Source organism: Belonocnema kinseyi, chromosome 3, assembly GCF_010883055.1.
Source record: "Belonocnema kinseyi isolate 2016_QV_RU_SX_M_011 chromosome 3, B_treatae_v1, whole genome shotgun sequence".
In the NCBI taxonomy this organism is placed as follows: domain Eukaryota; kingdom Metazoa; phylum Arthropoda; class Insecta; order Hymenoptera; family Cynipidae; genus Belonocnema; species Belonocnema kinseyi.
Genome location: NC_046659.1, coordinates 89,304,293 through 89,323,094, shown reverse-complemented (window position 1 = coordinate 89,323,094; position 18,802 = coordinate 89,304,293).

Here is an 18,802-nt window from a genome sequence, read left to right as displayed (position 1 = left end):
GATAAGAGTCCTTTATGAATTAGTATAAGTTTTGAGCGAAATTACTATAATTTGTTGGCTAGTTTTTGAAACATCATTTTGGGAGGCAAAACAACATACTTCTTTGAGAAAAATATTCAAGAATTTCTGCAAAATGACTCGATGCGTTTTTGCTGATATTTCGATCAATTTTCTGAATTATATTTTGAAGCTTTTTGAAACAAGAAAACGCAAATCACGTAGAAAGAATCATTTTTTCTAAAATCAATTTAGTACAACAGGATTTTATATGAAAGTATTTGAAATAGAGACATTTCAAAAGTGAGAGTTTTAATTTATCATTGATTGAAACAGTAAAACAATTTTACAAAGAAATAATACAAAATGAAGAATCTTAAATATAGAATCAGGACAAGAAATTTTTAGATGGTCAACAATAAACGATTTTTTAATAGAAACATGAAAATTTAATCAATTTTAAATATAAACCTTTTATATATTTGCACGATTTAATTTTTATTTGTTTTGGTTTGCAAAATAATAGTCTTGTACACGTTTAAATTAAATTACCTTACTTGGAATTTTCTATCAATTATTTGTTTAACTATAAGCTCTTGTAATACTCAAATAATTTGAAATATAAGTATAAGCGTGACATAAGAAACAATGTTTAAATTCAAAATATTTTAATAAATTTCTTTCAATAAAACTTTTGTAAGTCAGCTACTTCATATTCAAGATTCCTAAAACGAAATACTTTAAATTGAACTCTTGAACTTTCGTTTTCAAAAACTTTCAAAGTTTTTTTCTGTTACTTAAATTCATTTTATTTGACACCTAAAAAGGTTTTGAGTTAGAAATTGTGTTTTTACAATCTTTTACAGAGATTAAAATTGACTTCGATTAAATTGAAGATTTTAAAATACAACAATATGAAACGAGTGCATTCAGAATTTAACTAGTTACAAAACAATTTCATTTAAATATTTATAGTCACAAATGAAAAATTCAAAAGTAAAGCAAGTTTGATTTGCAAGAATTTATTTTTAAATAAACTGAAAAAATCATAATTTTATTGTTTAAAATTGAACGTTTTCAAAAATGGAAATTTAAATATGCGACGATTTGAAATTAAAGAATTCAAAAAGCGACGTTTAATCGTGCAATTGGTAATATTTCGCAAAATTTTGAGATTATTTCACATTTATTTATTATTTATTATATTATTATATTCGATATTTATTATTTTAACAAATTCTCATATTCTCACTTTCGAAATCAAGAAAATCTCAATTATAAGCTTTCAAAATCCAAATATGGTAACATTTGTAGGGTAACTATTCGGGTTGAAAAAGAATCCGTTTGAAAAAGTATTTGCACAGCGACCTATGAAATTTATAGCAGACTCGAGAAGAATCTTAAAAAAAGTATTTTCTCCAAGAAATCGCGCTTCTTATCGACTCATAACAAAATTTTCAAGAAAAAGAAACTAAGAAACTGGCCTTTTACACTTCTCTTCGTAGCAGAGATTCGTGTCGAAAGTTTGAGAATTGCAGTTGCAGTTGCGATAAAGTTAGAAAGATTATATTTTATTCGAAGTTTTCACCAACTTCAGAAAAGGCGTTTAGGTACTTAAAGATCTTGTAATTCCTGATGTTGTAACTCGAAGAATCGTGAGAAGCTTTTAATTTCATTTTACATACGAAAATCGCTGAATCCATAATATTTTTTTATGTTTATGTACATGATCTATCCCAATAGTATAAAAATTCATAAATCTAGATTTATGAACATTTTTCTTCAGACCGTGTGACGTGAGAAAACAATGTAACGCAAGATCCTGCGATTTCACCTGATTATGACATTATAAATTAGTCATTATCACGTCGACTTCTTCAATTGAGGCACGTTCTGAAATGTGCCTGGTTTATATTAAAATACAATTAAACACAATAAAATAATTAATTTTTAATTAATTAAAGTATTGAATGTCATACGAACAGATATTTTACGTAAATTTGCAAAAATACGATTTTGATTTTGAAAAATGTACAAAAAAAGTCTGAATGTAGGAAAGAACATCCTACAGTAGATAATGAACCTACAATGGATAACCATTCATTAAAAGAACAAAAATACCTAAAAGAATTATTTCTGATTCAGATTTATTGGTACATATAGAGTCCTAACTATTAATTACATTAAATTTTTTTTTTACATAGATAAGTTTTTGAAATTAATGATTATCTAATGTTGGTTTATTATTTATTGTAGGATGTTTTCCCTTATATTAGGATGATTTAAAGGAAGGCTTTGTTTTTTTTTAATGACCATCCTACAAATTGTTCCTTCTTATGTCAACATTTCCCATGAATTTTTGTTAAAAAAATATATTTAGGAGTCTTGCCAACCTAATTTTGCAAAAGAAGAGGTCGTCCATATAATACGTAACGATTTTAGGGTGATAGAAGGGCTTAAGAGAAGCTACTATTGTCCTGTTATGATGTAAAAGGGGGGGGGGGGTTCGGGAAAGAAGACATAATATTATGTAAAATATAATAAATAAAATTTTTAAAATAAAATAAGAGGATTGGGTGGGGTGAAAGTTATTTATATTTTTAATCTGCTGGCCATCACAAACCAATCGAAATTTTGTAAAGTTTTAAAAATTAAAAGTTTCTTCTATGGTTTCTAACACTATTTCGAATTTTTTATGTACAGAGTTTACGATAATAACTGATAATATAGAATCATATTAAAAAAAAGAATTTTTGATAAAGTTAGTATTCTGATTTCTTTTATAGAGATATTTTTATTCGAAAGAAACACACTACAATTTTTTTACGTGAAAATATATTTTAATTAGTTCTTGAAACACAACAATAGTCAAAAAATGCAAAATTAGTATAATTAAAATCAGTATTTTTGTTAACTTAGAAAAATCTAGATACATTTCTGTCAAAGAAAAACAAAAATAAAATTATGTAGAAGGTATTCTTTTCAATTTGAAGTAAGTGTACCATTCGCCTATTCCCAAAAAATGTAGTATTTTTGTCTATATTTTAAAAATTATTATTTAATCAAGAATGTTTCTGTTTCCAAAATATGATTTTGTATTATTATTTCTCATTGTCCCATTATTGTTTCGGTCGCGTATTCATCCGTAAAATTGTGTTCTTGGAAGGAAGGAGAATGAGAGTGAGAAAATGGTAAAGGGGAGGGGTGGCTGATAATATAAGAAGGAACGCAGATAAGGCGATAGGGGTTTGAAGAAAGGGGCGGTATGCGAGGATAGGAGAGAAAGGAGCAATATAGCAGAGGGAATATGAGGGGAAGTATGTGTAGAAATGCGAGTTAGGAAGGGGGTGTACAGTCAGTAAAGGGCAGAAAGTAGGATTAGGGAAGGGGAGTGAGTGGGATGAGGGGCGTAATAGGAGGAAAATATGAGGCAAGTAGGGGAGAGGCTCTGTGAAGAAGGAGTAGAGAACGAAGGACAAAGTACAAACAATAAGGAATAGGGGAGGTGGTGTATAAGAGGTAGAGGATGGATGTGGAGGAGAGTAAGGGTAGGGGTTAAAGAAGGAGAAGAGGGGGCGGAGGCATATGGAAGGTGAATGTATAAGTGGAAGTATTTGAAGAAGGTAGGGGTACGTGTGGAAAGGAAAGCCAAGTAAAAAATTGTGGAGAAGGGAAGGAAGTGATAGGGAGCTAATAGAAGAAGAAAATCGGAGTGATAAGCTTATTAAGAAAGGAATATGATGGAAGCAGCGAGGAGCGATGAGAGGAGTAGTATAGATCGGAAAAAGTACAATCAGAAAGAGGTGGGATCTGTAAGAGACAAGAACTATGAGGTATGAAGGATGAAAGCAAAGTTAAGTGAGGGTAGGGGAACTAAGTCAATATTGAGGGCGAGGGAGAGTAGGTGAGAGGAATAATGAGATGTAAAGTCTGAGAGAAGAGGGGAATCAGGAGGATTAAAGTAAGGGGTGCAATGGGATCGGGAGAGTGTAGGTATTATGGGTGATAATAAGGAGGGGAGCAGGCGCGAATGAAATAAGGAATAGGCAAGGAGAATTAGAGAACGAGAGAGGGAAGAATTGGAAGGAACAGAAGTAGGAGAAGGAAAGAGGAGTGAGGAACATGTTGAGAAAGAAGGATCGGAGACGTGGGCGGAGTTATTGGAGGAGGTAGTAGGGATAGGAGAAAGAACAGTGAAAAGAGGGAAGTGTAGTGAGGGAAGATAGAGTACGATGAAAAGTAGGATTAGGGGGTAGGAGGGGCTGAATGAAAGGGCATGCTAATATAGCACAGGTTAAGGAGGGTGATGAGAAGAAAAGGAGAGTATGGGATGCAAATAATAAGAGGGAAAGGGGATTAGAGAGAAAAGGGAGGAAAGGGAAATTCGTGATGGGATGGGGAGGGTTTCTAAAGTATGAGAGGGTAATAAGGAGCGGAGAAGAAAATGATAGAAAAAATAGACAAAGGGAAGTAATTGAGGGTTGTGGAGATAAAGTGTAGGGATGCTATAAAAGTGAATTTGGGAAGATTTAAACGATTTAATTAACGACTTAATAGGCTATGAAACCCTTTGTGTAGGCAAATGAAACCCAATTTGACTAATTTTTGTTTTAAAAGTTTTAATTGGTAGTGGGTTCTTTCATTTTAGCATAGATGCATTGTATTCTTTTTTATGCCAAACTCGAATAGTGCATGCACGGACGCCAGTTTATAATTTTTAAAAACCTTTCTTGGACTACCCTATTCTATATGTTGAAGTTTTAAATTACTGAATATGAACGATTTCTTGTAATTATTAAAAATAAAATGATCTTCCTTGATGTCCATCAGTTCTGATGAAGTAATCTTTGAAGCATCGCACTTATTTAAGTATGATTGTAAAGACTTTCCCATAAGCGACGGGAAATGTATTTCGAATGAAGCAAGAACAAGAGTTACATAAAGGGATCTTCGTCTACTGAAGTGACGATAAGGATGAGGTGATGAAGCAACTTAGGAATAGGTAGCTTCAATCCTGTACACGGCATAAAGTGGACTGCCGTCTGACAGTTACGAGTAGCGTCTTCTCAACCTTCGTTCCTCAATTTAATGCACTTTAATCGATTGCTAGTTCATACTGCAAATCCGCTAAGTGTCGAGATTACTGCAAAGTTTATAATAACCTTTTTAATGATGCTTTTAATTAAAGAAAACTACTTATATTTAAAGATTATCATTTTATATTAAGCTTCCCGCAGTTTGATTAAATGATCTTTTTTATTTGTTATGTAATGTATACTAACTATTTCTGTGTAAGCGAAATTAAGTTATAATTATGATTATTGAGATTGAAATGTTAAATCAGTAAGTCTCTTTTTAAGCTTTGGTCTTATTGATTTATTTCACAGTGTATGAATGTATCTGAAATTTATATTAGTTTTGGATTTTAATGTAATTTTACATTGTCCACATAGACCACAATTTTTCAGGAGAAATGTGGTGAGGCAGAATAGTTTGACTGCAAAAACGTCATAAAAGGGATGCTCTTTAAAACGCAGAAAATTGCCTAGGCATGCTTGTGAAATGAATTTAAAAATTGCATTCTCAATGGCATGTTCCCTGCGGCGCGGCGTACCGCTCTTTGTCCTTTGTAAAAGCCATAAAAATGGACGCCCCTTTAATAATTACTAAACATGTAAAGCAATAAAAGCTGGTTTATTCCTCGTATTGTCAATCGGCGGTAATAAAATGAGTTCTCAGCCATTTGAATGTGTTTCATTCGTTTTAATTAAATTAATGGGTTTTCTTTAAAAGGAAGAGCAAGACATATTTTTTATCGAAATAACTGTATGTTTATAATTGCAATTCAACACTTCGTTTGGTTTGCATCGTTGGTATCACCTATTTTTTCTGAGTGGTGAGTCATTCGAGGATGAGAAAGAAATTGTATCTGTTACTCGTTAATCGTAAAAACATTTCGCAACAAAGAGATTGTAATATAGAGTTAATTTGTTCTTAAAGCGCAGAGCATTCGAATATATACTTTCAGAATCATGATCGAAGAATTTATTTTGACAGCTACATTCTATTCTTTTGCCGTTTACCTTTTGCGTCAGATACTTTTAAATTAGTTCTAACATCTGTTGCTCAGTAATTAACAGTAATTGTTCATTAGATAAATCAAGGAAGAAAAATGAATAAAAGATCTCAGTGAAAATATTGCTAAATATACGCATTTTGATGACTTTTTTGTTAAGATTTTATTCTTGAGCTACAATTATCAACTATTTCCCACATCAAGAAAACAAATGGATTCAGAACTTACGTTTCAGAACAATATTTCGTGATATTTAATATAAATATTTGTTGTTTTAAATCAAATTCCTTTTATATAAGGAATTCTATTTTTGGTTAGACTTTCAAAAATAAAATTCTAAAAAAAGTTTTACTTCATTGATACACAACCGTCGGAATTTATCTACACGGCTAGCCCGAGTGGAAATAAAAATCACTGATTTCTTTGAAAGACGATAACTCGGTCAAAAATGAAGCTAGATATTAAAAAAAAAACTTTTAAAAGATTATGAAACTGCAATTCAAATAACCCCTAGTAGAGTTATTTCTTATTTAAAAAAAAAGGATTTAACATCTGAACTATATATTTTCAACCCAATAGTTACATTTTTAAACAAAAATGATAAACTTTAACTAAAAAAGCATATTTTCTGTAGAAAATTCATCTTCTTATTTAAAGAATCAATGTTGTTTTCGAAAATTCAGCATTTCGGTTGAATGTCGAAATCTTTATTTGAAAGTTCTTTTTTTATAAAGATTTATCATTTTACATAAAAAGTTATCTGTTTGGTTGAATATTTTACTATTTTCTTCAGAATCAAGTTGTTTTCTTGGTTGAGAATTAGTAAGCTTCCTTGAAAATTAAAAAATTCCGTTTTTGGTTTAAAATTTATAATTTAAATTTTCTACTTTAGAAATCGTCTTTTTTGGTGAAATTAATCTTTTTGGTTGAAAGATCATCCTTTTTTATTCAAAACGCAACTACTTGGTTAAGAATTTTTTTGTTTTTGTTAGGGATTAAACTATTTTGTTGAAAATTGGTCAATTTTGGTTGACTTCAACTATTTTTAATTTAAAATTAAAATCTTTCTTTGTTGAAATATTAACTATTACATATTTCATTAAGAATTAATTTTTTGGTGTAAAATAAAATAATTAGTTTAAGGTTGAACTAGGCTGTACAAAATTCATTATCTGTTGATTGAAGATTTTATTATATCATTATAACTTATTTGTCGAAAATTCTTTTTTTTTGTTTGAAAATTCAACTACTTTGGTAAAAATTAAACTATTTATGAAAAAATTTAACTATTTTCTTTCAAAGTCTTTCTTTTAGTCAAAGTTAATTTTGTTATTAGAAAATTTATCAATTCCATTTTTGGTTAAAATTTTGACCTTTATAAGTTAAGTATTTAGCTATTTGACAGACAACTAGTATTTTGTTGAAAACTCGTCTATTTGGGTAGACAATTATTCTTGTTTGTTGTAGCTTCATTATTCATCATTAAATTCAACCGATTAAATTGTTTGATTTAAATTAGTTTCTTAAACTGGAATTTAACGATTCTGTTTTTGGTTGAAATTGTATCACTTTCAGTTAAAAGATGGAACCATTTTGTTGAAAATTCATGTTTGCGAATTGAAAATTAACTTACTCACTGAAAATTCTTCTTTCCTGGTTTAAATGTCAACCGTTTTCTAAAAAATTCGACTTTTTAATAAGAAAACTTAACTATTTTCTTGACAATTTGTCTGTTTGGATGGAAAATTAATTTTGTTTATTAAAAATTCATTTATTTGGCTGAGGTTTTAACTACTCTGTTAGAAATTCGACACTCTTCGTTGAATCAACTGAATTCCATTTTTTGTTAAAAGCTTTTATTTTCTAAATGAAAATTCAACTTTTTAATTGAAAATTCATGTTTTTTGTTTAAAATTCGTTTATTGTTAGAAAATTAATTTTCTTAGTTAAAAAATCATCTTTGTAGGGTATAAATTCTACTACTTAATAAAAAAGTCAACTATTTTTTGGTGGAAAATTCAATTTTTTGGGTAAAAAATTTCAAGTATTCAGTTTAAAACACAACTGCTAATTTTTTTGTATAATAAGAGTTTGTTTCTAGAATCGATGCTCAATCAGGTGGAAGATTACAGGACGTGAGTGAAGTCTGCGAATAAGCAAGTAAGGTCTTATCAGAAATCAGTTGTTAAGACAATTCAACCTCGTGCAGCGGCGATCTTCCTCAGATGGAAAAGGATTCTTCGCGGTGCGACAGAAGAATAGTCGAATCCTGGACGAGTCAAGTCATTTATTTTGTCGCCGGGTTTTTCACCACCATCACTCTGTTTTTCCGCTGCTTGTTTATCTTCAGGACCTCGACATAGATCCAACTCAAACTGCATTTACAGAGAGATATCTAAATCGAGTGCTACGATGAATAAATTTACATCTATTGTTATACTGTATCGGAATCAGAGTGAAACTGGGAATGGGATCCTCCAACATCGGTCTGTCGGAGTTTTCTTGCGAGTCGTTATGTTCGATTGAAAAGCTTCTTATGAAATTAGAACGTGCTTCCTATAAACAGAGAGGTTCGAAACAAGCAACTTTATGCGAATTTCCAAGTGTTCTCAGAAATAGGGGAAAACTGAGTAATGCGGCGCGAACAATCTGTGGAGAGAAATTTGTCAAGTGTTCCCCCGCCTACAAATTTGTTGTCTTTGATTTTCTTTATACTCCCTAAGTTGTAGTCTTAGTTGACCTCTTTTAATTCATCTAATGATGAACCACCAGAAGGACGGGTTGTTAACATGCAGGGCTCCAATTTTTGGAATTATAACTCGAGGGCCGTTATTCAATTATTCATAACTTAAGCTCAAGTTGAAACAATTTAATTTTTATCAGAGTGTTTTCATATAAAAATTTAATTAAGTTCATATTAAAAATAATGATTTTAGAATTTAAAAATATATATATTTTTTATGGTCATTTTTCTATGACAAACATATTTTTTCAGTTTTTCTCTAAATGTGGCCCCTTAAATTTGTTTTAAAATATTAGTTAAAAAAGCTTTATTTTGTCCCTTAAATATCACCTACTATAAAAAGTGCAGATATGATTAATATTGGACTTAAAAAAGTTCCTTGTGCCCAGCTCTGCCGCGTCGCGAACTGATATGGTGTAACTCAGCACCGCGTAAGTCTTATTGTGTCCATCAATAATATTATTATAATGTGGCTCTAGACCTTGCTATATGCAGAATATGGAGAAAAACCAAAAATATGTTAAATGTTCAACCAAGGTGGTGAATACTTAAAAATATTATTTTGAACCAAGCACATTATTTTCGAACGAAATTGAATTTTAAAGTCAAAAGGACAAGTTATCTACAAAACGATTGCATTTTCAACCCAAAAATATGTTTTTTTAAACAGGAAAGCTCATTTTCACAAAAAGTTAAATTTTCCTAAAGATATTTTAATTTTTAGATAAAAATACATTTTCAACCGAATAGTTTAATTTTCTACCAAATTGTTGAATACTGAACCAAACCATATTAATTTAGACCTAAATAGTTACATTTTCAATAAAAAAGAATGCATTTTTAACCACGAAGATTAATTTTCGACTAGAAAAGATCAACTTTTAACAAAATATTTCAATTTTCAACTAAAAAAGATCAATTTTCATTGAAAATATATTTTTTAACACTAAAAAAAATACTGCTTTTAAACAAAATAGTTAGATTTTCAACAAAAGAGATGAATTTTCAACGAAAAAGATGACTCTTACAAAAATGAATTCTCAGCTAAAGAGTTCAACAAAATACATTAATTTTGTAAAAAAGTTGTTAAATTTTGAATCCAAATAGACGAATTATCAACAAAACGTTTAAATTTTCAATAAAAAAATATGATTCTTAACAAAAAAAGTTCATTTTAACCAAATAGTTTAATTTTCTATGAAACCCGAGTAAAAATGCTTCGATTTGAGTTCGACTTGAATTGCCCCCAATCAAGACATGCTGAAGTCGAAAAGTTTAACTTAAGCATGTCTCAGTTCTGAGACGGAGCCAGACTTCAATTTATGTATTCGAGACAAGTTCCTATATCTTCAAGACCTAAATTTATCTCTTAATTTAAATTTTTATGACTTTAAGGGCATGTGATACTTAGAAAATTGTCGATTTTACCAGTTTTAGATTCTCCCGGCTTTTTTCCTAGGATAAGAAATATTTTGCCTTCAAAATCTGGTAAATAATAGCGAACATACTAAAGGACGTCCCCACACACTTTTTTTGTGTTTTTTTATCAAAAAATTTTTTGATATTGCTAACAACGTGCGTGTATATTTCGAGGTTATGTGTGTTACAATTCACCCGAGCGTTACTTCCAAACTACACAATATTTTTGGCCGAAAACTTTGGACTTACAAAAAAAAAAACATAGTAACTAATCTCCCGGAACTAACCTTGTTTACAGAAAATCCAAAAAGTTTATTTCATAAATAATTTCCAGATTATCGGAAAGTTAGAGATGAAAAACGACGTAATCTCAAAATAATGCATATGCATAAAATTTTTATGTTGCACAATAACATTTTTTTGTAATTATCCCTCGAAGAAGAGTCTGGGGACGTCCATTATGATATTTTATAGCATCTCCGAATTCTGTTTTTAAAAATTTTCATTTTTGTGGAAAAAAGCCGGGGAAACTGTAAGTATCACTTGCCCTCAACACGAGTGGTTTATAATTTCGTGTGTATACCTGTCCTAGCAAAAAGGATCATTCTGACTGTCATAAAAGCTAATACCGAAAATGTTGTTTGTTTTTACGCATTTAGTGGCTTAGGAGATCCATCTAGAAAGTTGCACTTTTTTTTTTAATTTTTAAGGGTTATACTCGTTAAGACCTCCAGATTCTGAATGTTTTAATTAAAAATAACTAACTTAGCAATTGCAAATTTTTTATCCATCCATTTTAATCTCATTTATGAGCCAAAAAAGGTTCGACCATCTCAGTGAAGACAAGGCTTGTCTTGAGACAAGTAAACGTCGTCTTAGCCAAGACAAGGATCGTCTTGAGACAAGTAAACGCCGTTTTACCTGTCGTTGCCATAAAAGCCAGACGAGCGCCTATGTCTCGACTCAGTTTTGAGACGCAGCCAGACATCGATGTCTTGGAGACGAACTCAGGACATAAGCAAGTCGAATTCAAGTCGAAGCATTTTTACTCGGAAACTGATGGACCCTCAAACAAACAAGATTAATTTAGACCCAAGCTATTGCATTTTGAATAAAAGAGGACGGATTTTCAACCAAGAGGATCAATCTTCGACCAAAAAGACTGATTCTTAACAAAATACATCAATCTTCAATTAGAAAAGAACAATTTTGAATGAAACGTAAATTTTTAACCAAAAAGTGAATAGTTGCATTGTTAAGTAAAAAAATTTCCTAAAAAAACGAATTTTCAAAAAAAGTTAATAATTTCCAATAAAATTATTAACTTTTAGAGCCAAAAGGCCGAAATATCTTCAAACCGGTTGAATTTTCAACTCAAAAATATAATTGTCAACATAAAAGTTTATTTCCAATCAAATAGTTTATTTTTTCTTATCAAATTGTTTCAATCCTGAATTAAACCAGATTAATTTAGACCTAGACAGTTGAATTATTAGTAAGGAAGGATGAATTTTCAATTTTCAATAAAAACATCAATTTTCAACTAAAAATGGAATACTTCTATTCGAAGTGAAAATATAATTCTAAAAACATACAATTTGCAACAATATAGTTAACAATAAAGAAGAATAATTTTCAGCTGAAATGATGAGTCTTGGAAAAAAAATTGACTAAAATTATTTCTCGATTTCAAACTTATCTCTTTGAATGTAAAGAGTTTCTTTTTTTTATTAAAAAGCACTGGTTCAGTTATAAATTTAATTATGTTTATTGAAATCTCACAATTTTGGTAAAAAATGTAATCATTCGATTTTTTTTTTAATGAAGCTTTTTAGTTGAAAACTTAACAACTTGGTTAAAATGTAGGCATTTTCTTGAAAATTCGTCTTTCCCGTTAAAAAAGTAATCTTCGTGGTTGAAAATTTTAATTTTTAAATAACATTTCATCTAATTTGGAGAAAATTCTGCAATTTTTTAAAAATCTAATCCTTTTTGGTTAAGGATTCGCACAAGTCTAACTTAAAGTAATGCACCATAATTATATGTAATCCGGAGTAATCCTATGCAGCCTGGAGTAATCTTAGATAATTTATGGTAATTTTTAGGAGTTGTTGACAAATGTAAACGATAAAAACAATGCAAACGAGACGTGAGCGCGGGTTGGCGCGAGTCCACCATTAGCCGTGATCACGGTTTCAATCTCGAATTCCCTAATTAAATAGTGAATAAAACTACTAAATAATAGTGAAATAAAATACAATAATTAGAAATAGTGAAATTATCACTATTTTTACAGTAGAAGACCACTAATTCCAGAGTGAAAAGCCAAAAAATCACTATTTCAGCAGTGAATCATTCAATCACTAATTCAATTAGTGAAATTTCCACTATTTCAAATTTAGAGAGTATATATCGAAATCAGTCATATCTCTAACGAATCAAATACTATTTTCTGTTTCATTACAAATAACTTGACTGGAGGGTTGAGCAACAGCTAATTAAAAGAGCAAAAACGTGTGTGAAAAAAATTGAAAATAGACAAATGTTTGAAAGATAAACTTCAATAGCAAATTGATTGTTCAATAAGGATCTCACGAATGAATTTAATTGATAAGATTAATTACCTCTTGTGATACGGCTTATACATTAAAAAAATCCTTTTGCCAAAAAAGGTGCAGGGAAAATAGTTTTTTTTTCATTTAATCCTGACGTTAATCCACTTACGTAAAGACACGACTGAAGAAAAGAGGATTTGTCTGAGGAAGATACTCGACCGCACTTTGTTAAGCTTACATAAGATTTTCCGTCATCTTTCAAGTCCATATCCCAGTCTTAAATCGCAGGTCAAAGGGAAAGCTTTACTGCCGCATACCACAAGTAACTCTTGCTGTCCTCAGGGTCAAATTAAATAAAAAATGCACCGTTTGTGGTACGTGGGTCGCTGACAGTGTAATTTTCTGTCTCATAAGGAAAGGGGATCTTATTTACCAATAAGAAATTATTTAATATTTATTTAATATCACTATAGTACACTACTATACTTCATCCTTTTATTTGAAAGTGTACTTTTAATCTCGTCGTATTATGAAATAAAATCTGTTTTTCTCTTTGACTTCTGACTCAAGTAATTTGACTAACAAATTTCTCGACCTCTCAAATCGGGAGTCAACTATCTCATGAAAATATGATTGTTCTTTACATTATTTATAGTCTTGTATGGAATCTTAGAGTGTGAGAAAAACTAAAGTTCACCAAAGTATGAAAAAAGGGAGAAAATGATAACCGAAATTTCTAAGCGAAGGACGAAAACATAGGAGTATAAATTTAAAAAAAATCCTTTTGCGGCTCAGAATAAGTCAATATTAAATATTTCTCCTTATTCGCCTCTAACTCCCCCTTCTCTTACCACTTCTTTCTCTCCTATCCTGCCCTGTCCTATACGAATCTATCTGACCCTATCCTATCTTATCCATCATCTTCAATCCTTAACTTTGCCTCCCCTACTACTCTTCTCTTATCCACCACTTCCCTACCTCTCCACCTATCACCCCCCCCCCATACTTCCTACTTCTCATCTCTTACTTTCCCTATCTAACTTCCCTCCGTTCCCTTACCTCACTTCTATTCTCCTTTTACCCATATTCTAATCCTTCTCTCCCACTTGCACCTCTACTAACTCTTATTATTAAATTATTATTCTTATTATTCAATGCCCCTACTTATAATTTTACCCCCTCCCCTAGTTCCGTTCTCAACCGATCCTCAAACAAAATGACGATCTTTCAACAGACAAGAATAATTTTCAGATAAAAAATTAATTTGAAAAAACCAACAATTTCTAGATAGAATAGTGAGATTTTTTAAAGAAATAGTTTAATTATTTATTAAATAGTTATATTTTCTAAAAAGTAGCTAAAATTTTCAACGAAAAATACAAATTTAAAAAAAAATTAATTTACTAATAAATAAACTAATAACATTTATCTGAATTATTATTTGTTTTTAATATTAAAACAAACGTTTTTAAGAAACATCTAAAAAGGGTTGAAATCTCTAAAAACGACGTTTTAGCCATTTTTGAAGAATTGTAGAGTTGAACCATGAGGTGCTACAAACTTCGCTAATATCAGAAATTAAAGGCTGAAACAAGCCCTTTCAAATGAGCCGTATGTCAAATTAAACGCATGCATCCTTAAATCGGGGGGTGTGCTTTGTCTACGGGTGAAGGAATAAAATGAAAACAGTAAGGATTTTAACACACTTACACCCACGCCTAGGCATAATAAAATGTGCAATTCTTAAAATGGTTTTAAGGGTTGCTGATTACGAATAAGCAGGCATATTCGTAATCAGCGATCTTTAAAACCCCCGAGTAACAAGTTTCAAGAAAATACGATCAAATTTTGAAAAAATGGTCCACCATATTCGATCCGCCATTTTTAATTTTTAAAACCTAACTGCATATTCGTAATCAGCCACTCTTAAAGCCTTTAAATGCACTGCACATTTTATGATGCCTGGGCGTGGGTGTAAGTATGTTAAATTCCTTAATATTTTCATTTTCTTCCTCCACCTCTAAAAAAAAAAACACCCCCCGCTCTAAGGGCGCGTGCGTTTCATTTGGAATATGACTCATTTAAAAGGGCAAATTAGGGGCACATTAGGGGTTGCAAATCTTATTTTCTCAACAACTTGACGTGATGGGAAGTTTTTGAATCCAGATTCGTGTTCAGCACGAAAAATCCATTCGAAAACACTAAGTGCCATCTTATTCGCCAAACTCATGTAGGGCAATCTTTTCATTCAAGCAGTTATATTTTTAAGCCAAAGGGATACATTTTCAAACAAAAAGATTAATTTGCTACCAGAAGAGTTATATTTTTAACAAAGTATGTTGTGTTTCAACTACAAAAGATCAATTTTTAACCAAGTAGTTGCTTTTTAAACCAAAAATGTTTTCAGCATAATACATGGATTTTTAACCATAGAAGATTAATTTTCAACCCAAAATGGAATAGTTACATTTTCAGTGAAAAAAATTAATTCTCAACCAAGAATCGCAATTCTTAACCACGAAAAAGCACGAATTTTTAGCAAAATAGTTCAACTTTCAACTCAAGAGATGAATTTTCAACTAAAATGGAATAATTAAATTTGCGGGTAAAAAATTAATTATCAGCAAAAAGAAACGAAACTCCAAAAGAATAATTAACCTTTTAAATAAATAATTTTATCGCGGACCAAATAGTTTAACTTTGAACCAAACAGTTAAATTTTCCAATAAAGTAGTTTAATTTTTAACCAAAAATATAAATTTTTAACAATAAAGTTTTCTTTTAACCAAATATTGTTTATTTACAACCAAGTAGTCGATTTTTTAACCAAAAAATGAATTCTCGACTAAACATGTGATAGTAACTACTTCATCAAAAAAAGATTTTAATTCTAAATAAAAACGGTTTAAATTAATCGAAAAAGAAGTATTTTCAAACAAATATTTGAATCCTTAATAAAAACAGAATAATTAAAAAAAAAAAAATAGAGTAGTTGTATTTTTAGTGAAAGAAATTAATTGTCAATCAAAATAAAAACAACACATTTTTAGCAAAATAGTTCAACTTTTGACTAAAGAAATCAATTTTCAACTAAATAATGAATCCTAAAATAAAAGAATTTTTACGAAAAGAGTGCAACATGCAACCAAACAGTGGAATTGTTCAAACAAAAAGTTGATTTTTTAATCAAGCATATTACTTTTATACAAAAAAGATTAATTATTAGTCAAATACATGACTTTTTAACCAACTACTAGCATTTTTAACTGTTGACAATTAACTTTCCATTAAATAGTTAATTTTCAGACTAAATAACCCAGGTTAAAAAGTTATATATAATTTATATATAGTGGACAAAACACTGATATTTTGCATTTGTCTTAAGTAGAAAAGTTCACGAAACAAATAAAAAATATCATTGTCTTATTCCACGATATATAAACTATGCATAAATTTTTCACCTGGGACTATAAATTTTCAACCAAAAGTCCCATATGAGGCCCCTGTTACGAAAATGATGAATTTTACACCCCAATCCCTTTCCAACGTTCCATGAGAAGTGACACCGCAGTAATTGGTCCTAAAAATAATTAAAGTCTCCCACTACTTTTTGCTAAATTTTTGTGACTACACATTTTTTTCGATACGAGAGACTTTTTAACAAATGTAAAGAATTCCTGAAAATAAATCCAAGAATCTAACAACCAAAATTTCGATAACCACCATAAAATGTTCTTACTGCAATCTGGAAAACGCTTCTTCCTCTTTTCTTCCTCTCTGAAAAAGAAAAGAAAAAAATACGTTTTCCCTTTGGACAAAAATAAAAAAAGGAAAGAAAAGTGAGAATTCGGTCTTCGATTCTTGGGTTTACTTTCAGCAATTCTTCACAGTAACTTGATTATTGAAAGTTGAATAGGGTTTTAAATTTAATTTTAATCTCATTCAGATTTATTCATAATTTCAATTTTTCTACAAATGCATTTTCATCGAAATAATTAAATTATAAATAAAATAGTAAAACTTTTAACGAAATGATTTAAATTCCGAACTAAAAATATAATAGTAGAATTTTTAACAAAAAAATTAACTGTCAACCAAAAATAGGTACATTTTCTTATTGGGTTCTATTAATTAATTTCAAATCTAAGAGAAAAAATGAGAAAAAGGGGAATTTTCCTAAAAACGGGGAAATAAATAAAAATTCTTTAAAAATGCGTAAAGAGTTTATAACAGCTCCTGATATATTAGGTTTATCTGCTGTCATAGTTAATCTTCAAATTATATCAATGTTCTTAAATGAGAAAGAGTCTACAAAATTTAATTAAAAAGTATTCTCAGACTAGTATGAAATAGTATAAATTAACAGTTCATTATTCATTGCTCGATTAACGTTTATATAAAATTCCATTTATATTTCCAAAAGTCACAAATAGTTCCGAGATCATTGTGTTAATTTTTCATTTGAAATTATTGGAAACGCTCAGGGAATATTTTAATGAGCATGAAATATGATTTAATTCAAGGAACATTTGCATTTGGAAGATTGGTTTAGAGGTGGAACTAAAATGGTAACAGATGCGCGTCCCAGGTGACGAACCTCGGTTGCCTTTCGATTATTCCCATAATGACTCTGTGCTCATTGGGGTTATTACAGCAGCCAGACACTGACGTGGTTTAGTGCAATTAAGCGAATGCGCAAATAGGAAATTCCGAGGATGAAGGCACTTGCTGCCTCCAACCTTTGTCTGACACGCTCCTGTACTGATTTCATTTCTGATTTTAACGACGTCAATCTTTAGCCGACATTTCTTCCTGAATACGAATAAGCACCTCCTTCTTCGTCTTCGTTAATGATCATTCTCCTTTACTGTAAGATTTTTACCTGACGCTCGAAGAAGTGTATATTTTCTCTCACTGAGAGTCTTCCTCAGTATTAAGGATTGTTGAAAGCAGTCGACAACGATTTTGCTTTTAGATTCCCATCACGTGACATAAAAGGACAAAAAAATTCCATATACATATTTATTTTCAGAAGATAATTTAAGGGTGCTAGTAGAGAACTAGATAATCAACAATACAGGCATTTTTCAAAAGAGTGAACAAAAATTATGTTAAATCGAAATCACAACCTGAAGATACACCAAAATCCTCTCTAAGTCGAAGTTTTGTTGAATGAAGGTCAAAAAAGTCCAATCGAAAAAAATCATCCAGGTTGGAGGAAATGGATTTGGCAGTTGACAATCTCACAGTGACGTGCAGAGAAAATGTTGTCTTGAAAAAAAGCATTGTCCTTTTAACTGTTTTGATTTTAAACCACGTGAATATATTTTTTACAGAAAACACTAAGGAATAGTAAAGAGTGGTATCACTATTATGTTTGGTAAGGAGAGTTAGAAACACGAACGTCCAATAATTCGTTAATGTTTGCGTTTCGCGCACATCCGCATTGGCGGTTGCGCTGTCACGTATTCTACCCACTCGTCTATGTTGTACAGTGAAACTCTTCTTTAGCCCCGATTCCGTGGCTGAAGGTGAGCAGCAAGTAACGCATAATAGCCTGCTCCGCTTTTTTTTTTGTTTATGCCTGACTGGTCGCCTGAGTGACAGCCGCAGGTCTCGCGCACCCCGCACAGCACCTGTTACACCAACATGCGGCGCGGCGTCAATTCTCGGAAAGGCTATAGAAGGGAGGGCTATTGAAGATTTTCACTGTATTTTGATATCTCGATAACTGCCCCTAGGTATGCATTCGTGGCAAACCTTAACAAATTTCAGGATGTCAGCAGTTCCATTTCTCATTTACAAGGATACATTTCCTCTTACTATTCCTTCGTAACGCAAACATAATGATTTTGCTGCAAGATTAAGTGACCTTAGCTGCATCAGGGTCATTTTTCCTTTAAAGGATTACTGTCGAGACAAATGAAAATCCTCTTAAACTTAAATTTAAAAGGAAATTCCAATTAAGTCAAGAAACACCCTTCTGCCACAAGAGGACATTTCTCTGAGGGG